The sequence below is a fragment of the Bufo gargarizans genome, chromosome 6 (assembly GCF_014858855.1).
Source record: "Bufo gargarizans isolate SCDJY-AF-19 chromosome 6, ASM1485885v1, whole genome shotgun sequence".
NCBI lineage: Eukaryota > Metazoa > Chordata > Amphibia > Anura > Bufonidae > Bufo > Bufo gargarizans.
In genome coordinates, this window is record NC_058085.1 from 794451 (window position 1) to 807689 (window position 13239).

Sequence of the window (13239 nt, forward strand, 5' to 3'; positions counted from 1 at the left end):
CAGCTTGTGCTGGCGCACCACAAGACACAAAATGGCCGCCGATCACCCCAGAAAAAAGTGACTGACAAACGGTCTGGGCAGCCTAAAAACAGTGAGCAATTGAATTTCAGCAGCTCAATGATGCACAGCTGCAGATCGATCGATTAATCAAGTCCTTTGAAGAAGTTAATCTGCCTAATCTCGCCCTACTGTCGCAGCCGCAACCTCTCCCTACGCTAATCAGAGCAGAGTGACGGGCGGCGCTATGTGACTCCAGCTTAAATAGAGGCTGGGTCACATGGTGCTCTGGCCAATCACAGCCATGCCAATAGTAGGCATGGCTGTGTTGGCCTCTTGGGGCAAGTAGTATGACGCTTGTTGATTGGCTGCTTTGCAGCCTTTCAAAAAGCGCCAAGAAAGCGTCACAAACGCGCCAAGAAAGCGACGAACACCGAACCCGAACCCGAACCCGGACTTTTACGAAAATGTTCGGGTCCGTGTCACGGACACCCCAAAATTCGGTACGAACCCGAACTATACAGTTCGAGTTCGCTCATCCCTACTTAACACACCTAATAATAGGGGACGTAACAGGGATTAAACTGATAGGAATAGTACTACTTAACACACCTCTCATATCTGGTGGCACAATACATTGCACGGCGCACGTGCAGTGCCCCAAATTGGCAGCGTTACTGAACGCTCATGCACAATGGCTGTAGTATCATGCGTCCTTTTGCGGAGGTGACAAACCTGATCAGTCAAACCCAAGGCAACATCATTGACCTCATCCCATATGCGTTTTTTCTGGAGTGTGCCCTGCAAAGTGTGCTGGATCAGGTCGTAGATGAGCATGAAGAGGAAGAGTTGTGGTCACCATCACCACTAGAAGCAGCCTTTTCGTCGTAAATTGCTGGACCTGCGGCAACGCAGAGAGAGGAGTCTGAAGAAGAGGAGTCAGAGGTGGAAAGTGGCTTTGAGGAGGTGGAAGACCAACCACAGCAGGCGTCCCAGGAGGCTTGTTGTCACCTTTCGGGGACCCTTAGTGTTGTACGTGGCTGGATGGAGGAAGAGACCTTCAATGACGTCAGTGAGGACATGGAACGGAACATGGCTAGCTTGGTATCCAACCTTATGCAAATGGGGAGTTTGCGGTTGTGCAAATGGACTGTTTGCGGTGCGTTAAACGGGGAGTTTGGTCTGTCAGAGTTTGGTCTGTCACTGTGAAGCGGGCGTAACCCTTACACTACCTCGGGCATAGTCCCCCCCTTCACTTCATACCTGGAGCGCTGCTAACAGCGCTGGTATACAGTACAGACCAAAAGTTTGGACACACCTTCTCATTCAAAGAGTTTTCTTTATTTTCATGACTATGAAAATTGTAGATTCACACTGAAGGCATCAATACTATGAATTAACACATGTGGAATTATATACATAACAAAAAATTGTGAAACAACTGAAAATATGTCATATTCTAGGTTCTTCAAAGTAGCCACCTTTTGCTTTGATTACTGATTTGCACACTTTTGGCATTCTCTTGATGAGCTTCAAGAGGTAGTCACCTAAAATGGTTTTCACTTCACAGGTGTGCCCTGTCAGGTTTAATAAGTGGGATTGCTTGCCTTATAACTGGGGTTGGGACCATCAGTTGCGTTGTGGAGAAGTCAGGTGGATACACAACTGACAGTCCTACTGAATAGAAAACTTTGAAAGTGTCCCCAAGTGCAGTCACAAAAACCATCAAGCGCTACAAAGAAACTGGCTCACATGCGGACCGCCCCAGGAAAGGAAGACCAAGGGTCACCTCTGCTGCGGAGAATAAGTTCATCCAAGTCACCAGCCTCAGAAATCGTAGGTTAACAGCAGCTCAGATTAGAGACCAGGTCAATGCCACACAGAGTTCTAACAGCAGACACATCTCTAGAATAACTGTTAAGAGGAGACTGTGTGAATCAGGCCTTCATGGTAGACTATCTGCTAGGAAACCACTGCTAAGGACAGGCAACAAGCAGAAGAGACTTGTTTGGGCTAAAGAAGGAATGGACATTAGACCAGTGGAAATCTGTGCTTTGGTCTGATGAGTCCAAATTTGAGATCTTTGGTTCCAACCACCGTGTCTTTGTGCGACGCAGAAAAGGTGAACGGATGGACTCTACATGCCTGGTTCCCACCGTGAAGCATGGAGGAGGAGGTGTGATGGTGTGGGGGTGCTTTGCTGGTGACACTGTTGGGGATTTATTCAAAATTGAAGGCATACTGAACCAGCATGGCTACCACAGCATCTTGCAGCGGCATGCTATTCCATCCGGTTTGCGTTTAGTTGGACCATCATTTTATTTTTCAACTGAAAATGACCCCAAACACACCTCCAGGCTGTGTAAGGGCTATTTGACCATGAAGGAGAGTTATGGGGTGCTGCGCCAGATGACCTGGCCTCCACAGTCACCGGACCTGAACCCAATCGAGATAGTTTGGGGTGAGCTGGACCGCAGTGAAGGCAAAAGGGCCAATAAGTGCTAAGCATCTCTGGGAACTCCTTCTAGACGGTTGCAAGACCATTTCAGGTGACTACCTCTTGAAGCTCATCAAGAGAATGCCAAGAGTGTGCAAAGCAGTAATCAAAGCAAAAGGTGGCTACTTTGAAGAACCTAGAATATGACATATTTTCCGTTGTTTCACACTTTTCTGTTATGTATATAATTCCACATGTGTTAATTCATAGTTTTGATGCCTTCAGTGTGAATCTACAATTTTCATAGTCATGAAAATAAAGAAAACTCTTTGAATGAGAAGGTGTGTCCAAACTTTTGGTCTGTACTGTAGTTCCGGCTGGCCGGCAAGATTCCTGTGTAGCTGTGTCAGTGGAAGCCGCACCCCTTCCTCCCTCCTCTCTTCCCTCTGTACTTCCTGCCGCCGTTTGTGTGAGTGCGGTGTGGGGCAGTAATTTAATGAGCAGCATGGGAGTGCAGGCGAGCAGCTTGTCCTCGCAGGGTCTCCTCCTCACGCCTCCTGAAACCCAGCCCCTGGTGCCCCCAGTACTTCAGGGGCAGCCAAATGATGAAGGGGCTATGCCCTCTGTGGCGGTATTGGATAATGCCGTTCACCCTTCAATTAATAGTGGGGCGCAGGTGGACCCCCCCGCACATTGAGTACCCACACACTAACGGCACCCTCCCCAACTAGCCAGAGGTCACGCAAGCGCAAAAAACGGTCTAGCTCGTCATTCTCCTCTCAGGAGATCAGGAGGCGTGGTCGCCGCGGTTCCCGCAGACGTCACTCCTGTCGCAGGTCTGGCGACTCGCCGTGGAGCAGGCGCTCCAGATCCATCAGGTGGCGCTCGCTGTCTTCTTCCGAAGGGTCGTTAGCAGCCTCGGCGGAGTCTGGTCGGACAACGCGTTTGCATCGCAAGAGGCGGACGCCTGGCCATTCATTCAGGGCTCGTAGCCTGGTTCCCGCGCTCTCTCTTCAGTTCCTTCTGTGGTGCCAGTCTCGTCGGTGGCCGGTGAGTACCAATTTACAGGAGCTTGGGGGGCGGGTACTGGGGATGCAAACACAGCTGAGTTGTTAAAGACTCTGTTGGAGCGGTTGCAACAGCCTAACCAAGCCCAAGGGCCCCCTCCTCCCACTATTAGGCAGGCGCCCGTGTTGGCAGGGGTTCACAAGGATTCATGCTATTGTGGGATTAGCCTCCTTGGCACTCACCTGGACGAAACTGTATGGGATAAACTTTGGGCTAATCAGTACCGTATGTGGATATTTGGTCTCTCATATATGGGGATTAACATACAGTGGACAAGGAGAGGCGTTTCTCAGATAAACCTTCTGAGCGCAGACCCAGAGTGGCTAAGACCATGAACAATTGGTTGCAGGCCTTCTCGGTTTTGGGTTGCATTATGGGGCAGCGTCACCCTGAGCGTTGTTTCGAACTGTTCGTTTATCAAGATATAATCTATAGCGCTTACAAATCTCATGGGGGTAGCGCCTGGTGGTGGTACGATGAGGAGTTCCAGCATTGTTTAGCTTTGCAACCTAAGATTAGTTGGGGGGTAAAAGCGACGGATGTGTGGTTGAGATTAATGGTGGCGCCAAGACCCTCTCCCTTTTCAGCGGCGGCCGCTGGTTCAGGGGGATCTTCTTCCAATGGACCAGTGGCCGTCTGCCGCCCAGGGCTTGTTGGTTGTTTAACCATTTAAACATAAATGCTCCGCCTGTGGCAGCACTTACCTGGCTAATAAGTGCCCTGCCCCCCCATTAAGCTTGCCAAACATTTTGAACAAGGGGGCCACAAGGACCCCAGTGAGCGTGGCAGAGATGGGCCCCTGGTTAGACAGATACCCCAATAAACAGGCGGCTGCCCAGCTCCGGTTTACTGATGTACCGTTTCCTAATTTACGGGTTTCCCCGCTTAGTGTGATCCCTAAAAAAGAACCGGGTAAGTTCAGATTGATACATCACCTATCTCACCCGAAAGGCTCATCAGTTAATGATGCCATTGGTCCGGAGGACGCTTCTGTGTCTTATATCTCCTTTGACCGGGCAGTTGCGTTGGTCAGAGAGGCGGGTAAAGGGGCTCTCCTGGCCAAGTTGTACATTGAATCGGCTTTCCGTCTTTTCCCTGTTCACCCTGATTGTTTTCACTTGCTAGGTTGCTGCGATGATGGCCAGTTTTACTATGATACATGTCTCCCTATGGGTTGCTCCATTTCATGTCAATATTTTGAGATGTTCGGTTCTTTCCTAGAGTGGGTCGTCCGTTATGAGTCGGGCTCTACGTCAGTTTTGCATTATTTGGATGATTTTCTTTTTGTCGCCCCGGGACCAGGTAACGGTTGCTTGTTTTTGCAGAATATTTTTTGGGAGAAAATGTCTCAGTTTGGGGCTCCCATTTCAGCGGCGTAAATGGAAGGCCCGGTTACGCGTGGACATGGTTTTCCGGTTGCTGCATGAGAAGCTTCAGAAGCTTATAGGCTTGATTGATGGGTTTTTATTAGTTAAGAAAGTTACCCTCCTTTGGGCCTTTTATGTTTTGCATGTAGGGTAATGCACATGGGACGAGTTTTTGCTCGGCGTCTGTCATTGGCCACCCGGGGTGTCAAATCTCGGTGGCATCGCATCCGACTCACTAATTCTCTGAAAGAAGACTTGCGGGTTTGGAAGGTTTTTCTACAATCCTTCAATGGCCACACCTGTTACATGTCCAGGGTAACCCCTAATTCCGAATTGTCCCTGTTTTCAGATGCTTCCGGGTCATGCCGTTTTGGGGCGATTTTGGGGAATGAATGGTGTGCCATGCCGTGGCCTGATTCGTGGCGGTCCTCTGGGTTATATAAGAACATCACTTTATTGGAGCTGTTCCCGATCATCGTGTCAGTGGAATTGTGGGGGGACAGGTTGTCCAACAGGCACGTTTCTTTTTGTCTTCCTCTTCCCTCCTGGTTTTGGCTTTGCTGCGGCATTTAGTGCTGTTGTGCCTTGAGTGCAATATTTATTTTAGGGCTCGTCATGCTCCAGGGGTGAATAATAAAGTTGCTGATGCCCTTTCCCATTTTCATTGGCAGGATTTTCGGTCATTTCTACCAGAGGAGGATCTGGAGGGCAGGAGATGCCTGCAGTACATGTGGGGCTTGGTGGACAGCAGCTGATGACGCTGGTTAGCTCTTCAGTCTCCTCTGCTACATGGCAGGCGCATGGTAAGGCATGGGCTGAATGGTGGGGGATGGTGGGCGACAGGGATGTGGGCTCCCGAGATGACCTGTGCTTGGAAGTTATAATTGAGTGGTTGTTGCGTTTGCGATCTACGCGCATTTCTGCTGCGGTTGCGCAGCGGCGCCTGTCGGGTATCGCCTCAAATTTCAGATTGCGCGGCTGGCTGGATGTGACCAAGCAGTTTATTATTCGCCAGGCATTCAGGGGCTGGAGGAAGGAGTTCTTGTCACGGGAGAGTCGGTGTCCAATCTCGTTCAACCTACTAGGTAGGCTTATTGCCAATCTTCCTGAGGTATACGCATCACCCTTTAAGACTGTGTTGTTCTTGGGTAGTTTTAGTCTAGCTTTTTTCGCGGTCCTCCGAGTGGGTGAGTTGGTGGCCCCCTATCGTCGCAAATCGGGAGGTCTTTTATGGCAGGATGTTGTGCTAGGCAAAGGATTCAGGTCAGTCGTTCCAAGACCAGTTGGGTAGGGGTACCTGCATTCCTCTCCATCCGGTTCCTGGGGTAACTTGCCCGGTCCGACTGATAACTAATTATAGTGCGCTGTGCCCGGCAGGTCACAATTTCTTTGCGCATGCAGATGGTTCTCCGATGACCAAATTCCAGTTCACCAAGGTTTTGTGGTCTTGCTTAGCATTGGCGGGGGTGGATCACAAGGAATTCGGTAACCATTCATTCCAGATCGGGGCGGCTAGAGCAGGTTTACCCTAATCGGAAGTTATGAGAATTGGAAGATGGAAATTGGCTTGCTTTGCGAGATATATTAGGCCGGATCTTTTGTTATAAAAAAAATATACAAATATATATATATATTAAAAAAATATAAATAAAAATGTTTAACGAAAAATATAAACGAAAAACGATATTAGCCGCATTGTTCTTGTGTAGGGGTTGCAAAGTAGTTTGTTTGGTTCTAATGCTTTTTTCTTGCAGGTCCGGTGTGGCCGGCCATATGGATGGTTGGCCATTCATATATTTTCTGGGCGGTGCATAGAGCTGACTGCAGACCTGGTGGGAGATCCCTCGGTTTCCGGGAAGTGGATGTGTTGTGGCTTAAGATGGTCTCAGCTTCTATCGCAGGTGGTGGATATTGGTTTGCAAGCCAATGGTCCAATGATTCTGGTCATCCATGCTGGGGGAAATGATATCGGTTCCATGCCACTGGTCGAGCATTTGATCCTTATGCGGTCCAATTTGGAGCGGTTCCCGTTTCAGGAGGTGGTTATGGTGTGGTCCGAAATTGTTCCACAAGTGGTATGGCAAGGCGGGGAGGCGGTAGAAAGGTGCAGGAGAATGGTGAACGCGCACATATCCCGCTTTGTTAGGACCTGGGGGGTCTGGTGGTTCGCCACCAGCAGCTTGAGGATGATAACTCGTTGATGAGGCCAGACAGGGTTCACCGTTCCGATATTGGATTGGACATTTTCCTTTCAGGCCTTCAGCAGGCGTGGAGCAGGCCATGTTTTTGTTGGGTGGTGGTCGGAGCCCCGTTTGAGGGCGGTTCTCCTCCATGGTGGCAGGTTAATACAACGGAGAGGTGTTGGGGGCAAATGGGCGGAACTGTCCGCTGGAAGTCCAGCGGCTGGCAGATCGCACGGTTCTGGTGTTTATGGTTTTGCCGTTTGAATAAATAGCTGTGGCCAATTACCACCCAAAAACAATAAAGTGGTTAAAAGACGAGCAGTGTCAGTGTCCTTTATTTGAAGGGGTTCTGGGTATTGGTAAGGGGCCAGAAGTAGAATGGGGTCTAGCCCCTTCCCCTTTCCTGGTTTATACCGACAGTCTGTGGTAGTTCTTCCACTATTGCTTAACCTGCATATATTGTACTGTCATGTTCTTTTATTACATGTGTAATGAAGTACTCTGTTGGTCACTGGTCTGTTTCTGCATGTGTCCTGTTTGCATGACATCCCGGAGGTCTGCCTTGGGCCCCCGGCACGTCCATTATGCACAGACGTCTTTGGCCAGGGGTATGTCACCCCCTCTGCTATATAAGAAGTTACCAGGACTAATAAAAGGCACACTGTAGATTTTACATTAGGGCTCAGGAGATTAGGTTACACTTCTGCCTTGACTCATTTCTTCTGCGGTCCATCCCCACCCTAACCTCCCTATACAGCTACCCTTATACACTACCATCCTGTAGCTTCCGCTAGTATTGTTCCTGCCACCCCATTAGCCCACATTACTGTACCAACAGTGCTCCCAATGACCCCAATAAAGGTTCAACTGGGTATCACCATGGGGGGGCTCCCCACACAGTGGACACTATCCAACCAGTGCTGCCAGTGCAGTTTGTGCAGGGACACACTCCCAACTGGTAACACAGAGATGGATCTTTATTACAGACTGTTGGCCACTCATTTATAAACTTCTACTAGGAATAACAGAGGAATAGCACAATACAGAGTTATATGAATAGATGCTGCAGAATTGTTATTACATGGAGAATACAAGGAGTTATTAAAACAGACCTGTCAGGAGAGGTGAAAGGTCCTCTTTAACACATTTTAACAATCTAGTTGTGCATTAGTATATTGCAGTATTATATGTGTTAAGCGAAATACTAGTATTTTGCTGTATTTGTGAGAGGAGAGGCTGATTACACGGCTACTTACTTGCACCTGTGAGGCCAGGCAGGGTGGGTACTAGGCTATTTATAGGCTCCTGTAGGCCTAGGCTGACGACGGGTCAGCTGATTTCACCCACCCACCCACGCCATCTTACAGTCACTTCATATAGGGGTGGCCCCCTTTAGGCTGCCCTACAGCAGCAGTTACGGCACAATTCTACTGCTTGTTGAAGATAGGGTTAGATAGGTTAGGGACACCTTTCTGATAGCCGATCTGAAACTAGAGAAACTAGAGAAGCTATGTACAGTATATACAGTATATGTCTACTAGTATAGTCATAAAAATTATAAATGGTGTATTTTGCTGAGTGACCATGTTCTGGTGGCAGACCTTTTACATTTAAAGTTTTCATCTGTGTCGATGGAAATATAAATAAAGTTTTTGCTGTTTAAAGGCAGGGAGAGAAAAATGAAAATGTTGCCCCCAAAATTAGCTTGGTCTTTAAGGGGTTAATGACCTACTTGTTAGCGTGTTCTGGAAGTGATATTGGTCATTGGTTGCATTTTGCAATTCTATGAGACATACCTGAGCTAATTATTTTGACCTTATTATTTTGTTACAAGATACTGTGGTTGTTGCGACATGGAACTTGCTGATGTGTGAACATGTTGACAGCACAAACAGTCTTTAGGACAACTGTACAAGCTGTACCGTGTAAGGGTTGGTCCCTGTAGACAATGGGGCAGATTTACTAACCTTATTCTAATATTTAGACAGTGTAAATAAACTTAGACTGGACCCTCAAAAGATGCACCAAATGTGTCAAAGTGGCTGATGCCGCATCATAAATGTGGTGCACGGCTGGACACTGTTCTCTGATTTTAGGGTACTTTCACACTTGCATTAGAGGACTCCAGCAGGCAGTTCCGTTGCCGGAACTGCCTGCCGGATCAGGAAATCCGTATGCAAACGAATAGCATTTGTTTACGGATCCGGATCCGTCTGACAAATGCATTGAAATACTGGATCCGCAGACCGGGAAACCGGATCATTTGTTCCGGAACACTTGGTACCGGACCCGGCATTAATACATTTCAATGGAAATTAATGCCGGCACAGCTTCGGCATTCCGGCAAGTGTTCTGGAATTTTGGCTGGAGAAAATACTGCAGCATGCTGCGGTATACTCTTCGGCCAAATACCGAAAAAGGGACTGAACTGAAGACATCCTGATGCTTACTGAACGGAATGCTTTCCATTCAGAATGCATTAGGATAAAACTAAAGCGTTTTTCCTGTGACGGAACTCAATACCTGAAAACTTTAACGCTAGTGTGAAAGTACCCTTACAGCACCTAACAGTGATGGCTAACCTCCGGCTGTGGTGAAACTATGACTCCCAGCATGCTTCATTTATTTCAATGGAGTTCTGAGAACAGCCAAGCAAGTGCACATCTTGGGAGTCGTACTTTTTCAGCATCTGAAGTGCTGGAGGTTAGCCATCACAGGCTTAGGATATGTCCAGACAGAGTTTAGACAGAGTTTTTTTAGCACGGATTTGATGCTGAAAACCGGGCCAAAACTGTACTGAAACCGCCTCCCATTGTTTTCCATGGGAGGCGACTCCGCATTTCATGCAGCCGTTGATTTTTTGCCACATGACTTTCTAGTCCGTGCCATTTACAGGTATTGTTGAGCGTGCATGCTCGGCCGAATACCAGTTCGGCTCGACCATCGCTATGCTCGGCACATGGCGGTACTCGGGCGAGTACCGAATGTGCTCGAGTGCAAAGCTCAAGTCTCCACCTCGCATGCTTCGCAGCTGCTAAGCAGCCAATAAACGTGCAGGTAAGTACTGCCCTCACTGTAATGCTGTAGCCATGTTGGCTGCTAGCATTACAGTGATTGGCTGGCGGGAGCGCGTCATCGGGCGCTATATAGCACCCGATGACGCATGTTCGGCTCATTCATAGTCAGGGAGAGCTGAACATGGGAAGGGAAGGACAGTGTAGGGAGTGTAATTGAAGTTATTTTTTTCACAAAAACATTTCAGAGACCCAAAAGTCCTTTTAAGGACTATTGTGTGTGACAGCAGCAATATATATTTTTAGGGCACCCTGCGCTAAATACTGTGTAATAGGCTGCTGCGGACAGTTAAATTATCTGCACCACATCTCCTGTGTAAAGTGTGCGCATCCCTAAAATATAAGTGACATCCAGTGCACTTTTTCCGTAAACGGTGTCCGCTTCTGACAGTGACCTGACCAGGCCCACATCTGCAGTGTAACGTGTGCGCTTCTAAAATGTATCTGTGACCTACAATAAAAATTTTCAATAGACGGTGTCCTCTTGTGACAGTGACCTGACCAGGCCCACATCTGTAGTGTAATGTGTGCACTTCAAAAATTCTGTGACATACACTGTACTTTGTCAGATTTGCAACCATTTTTCCCCTGGAACACAAAGACTGGTTTCCCGGAAGCAACTCGGCGGGTTATGGGAATAACGACGCCGGATGTCATTGTTTATGGTCGGAACTACGACGGTATCTGATCGTCTTCCAACTTCCGACTTTCTGTTTTGATTAATGAAAATATTCTGGACGAATGCTTTGGCTTTGGTTCGTCTTGCGCCGGTCCAAGAATTTCACCTCTAGCAACGCAATTCGGGTGCCCCCTGCCGTCCCTCTTAATCATGGCCCCAGTTCCGAAAACAAACAAAATAGAACCGGAGTCCTATACCGTTATTCCTAGCTGAAGTATTCAGGCAACCCAGCCTGCTTTGAACACTGTAATTTGTTTCAATGGTCAGCTCAGCAGCAGGCACTCAACCCTAATGTTTTAGAGAGTCAGCTCAGCAGCAGGCCCTCGCATATCATTTATTTTAGAGGGTCAGATCACCTGCAGGCCCTCGCATACAATTTTTTACAGGGTCAGCTCACCAGCAGGCCCTCACCTACAATCTTTTACAGGGTCAGATCACCTGCAGGCCCTCACATATAATGTTTTAGAGGATCAGCTCACCAGCAGACCCTCGCATATAATGTTTTAGAGGATCAGCTCACCAGCAGGCCTTCTTCACCTACAATCTTTTACAGGGTCAGCTCACCTGAAGGCCCTCGCATATAATTTTTTAGAGGGCCAGCTCACCAGCAGGCCCTCACTTACAATCTTTTACAGGGTCAGATCCCCTCCTGATGATGACAGCGAAGTCTTGCCTGTTGGTACTCTGGCACACATGGCTGACTTCATGTTAGGCTGCCTTTACCGTGACCCGCGAGGCATTCGCATTTTAGACAACACGGATTACTGGTTGTTCACCCTTTTCTACCCCCGCTACAAAGAGAACTTATCTCCAATTCCTCTGGTAGAGAGGACAAGCAAAACGGTGCAATACCAGAAGGTCCTTGTGGAAAAATTGCTCGACATTTTATAGGGCTGACATCAAAATGGATCGTCGATGTCACGGGGAAGTGCGATCAGGCAGAAGTTATCTAGAGTCAACAAAGCAGCAGCAGGCCCTCACATATCTGTGACATACAGTGCGCTTTTTGCGTAGACACTGTGAACAGTAACATTACTTGTGGTACCTCTGCTGAATAACATTTTCTCATCCGAAATACCAGTAACATTCCCTGTAATTTTTTATTACTCATTCCAATAACAGGGCCTCTTACAAGTTGTTATTTATCGTCACTGCCTCCTCGAGTTGGGATTGGATAATTTGCGCGCCCACCACTTGCCTTCCTTAGATGTGGTAGCCGTAGCCGTTTCTCAGGCTCCCTCTCCGAAATCGAACCCTGATTCCCCGTTACCCATGGTCACCAAGTCAGGCGCATAAAAGAACATCGAAAGTTGATAGGGCAGACATCCAAATGGATCGTCGACTTCATGGGGACGTGTGGTCAGTCAGAAGTTATCTAGAGTCAACAAAGCGGCAGCAGTCCCTTGCCCATAATGTTTTCGCTGGTCAGCTCACCGGAAGGCCCTCGCATATGTGTGACATCCAGTGTACTTTTTCCGTAGACTGTGTCTGCTGCGGACTGCGCTAAATCTGCTGTATAACGTTAGCACATCCAAAATATATCTCTGAAATTCAAGTTAATTTTTTCTTAGCCGGTGCTGACTGCGCCATTGCCTGCGCTAAATCTGCTGTATAACGTTAGCGCATCCAAAATATATCTGTCTTTTGCTGCTGCTCTGGAATGTAATATCCTAATATTGTTTTTCCTATGCTGATACATAACTGTTTTTGATAATATCTCTGCAATGTCCTAGCAATGGCAGCTCTGCTAGTCTAGCGGGACTGTCATCGTTTAGCATTGACAGTAGGTGCACATTATCATGGCACACTTACTATCAGCGCAGAACTCTGCAGTCCTGCTTCTCTCGCTATCTTCCCAGTGTGTCTCTTAGTGCCAAGAGAGAAGCTCAGAGGACAGAGCCAAAGTAGCAGAACTGCCAGTGGTTAGCACTGGCAGCAAGTCAGGCAAGGGCTCAGCAGTGCTAAAGCACATATAGGGAGGCAAGAGCTGGGGAAGTGACAAGAGGCAGCATGAAAGCCTCTGTATGTTACACACAAGCGTCTTCAGAGCTCAGTTGAACCCTGAAGACAGACGCTCCTTAGGAATGCTCAGGAAATTCAAATCTATGTTTATATACAGCTAGTCCTGGATGGGGTATGCTACAAATAGTAATGGCTAATTAGCTAATTGGTCATAGCCCTCAAGATCGGATCTCAGAGATAATACAGATATGGTACCCACAGATTTTGTCTTCTCATCTTCTTTAAATTATTGCCAAGAATCCCATGGCCATCTTGCATTTATACTAGAATTTTATGAGTATGGAATTGGCACTGGGTTCTGATTTGAAGAATTGGATGGATCTGTATAATAGTATGTCACATTGGCACCAAAAGGAGCGGCAGCTGAATCGGGGGCGGACTGACAACTCATGGGGCCCCCGGGAAATAGGAG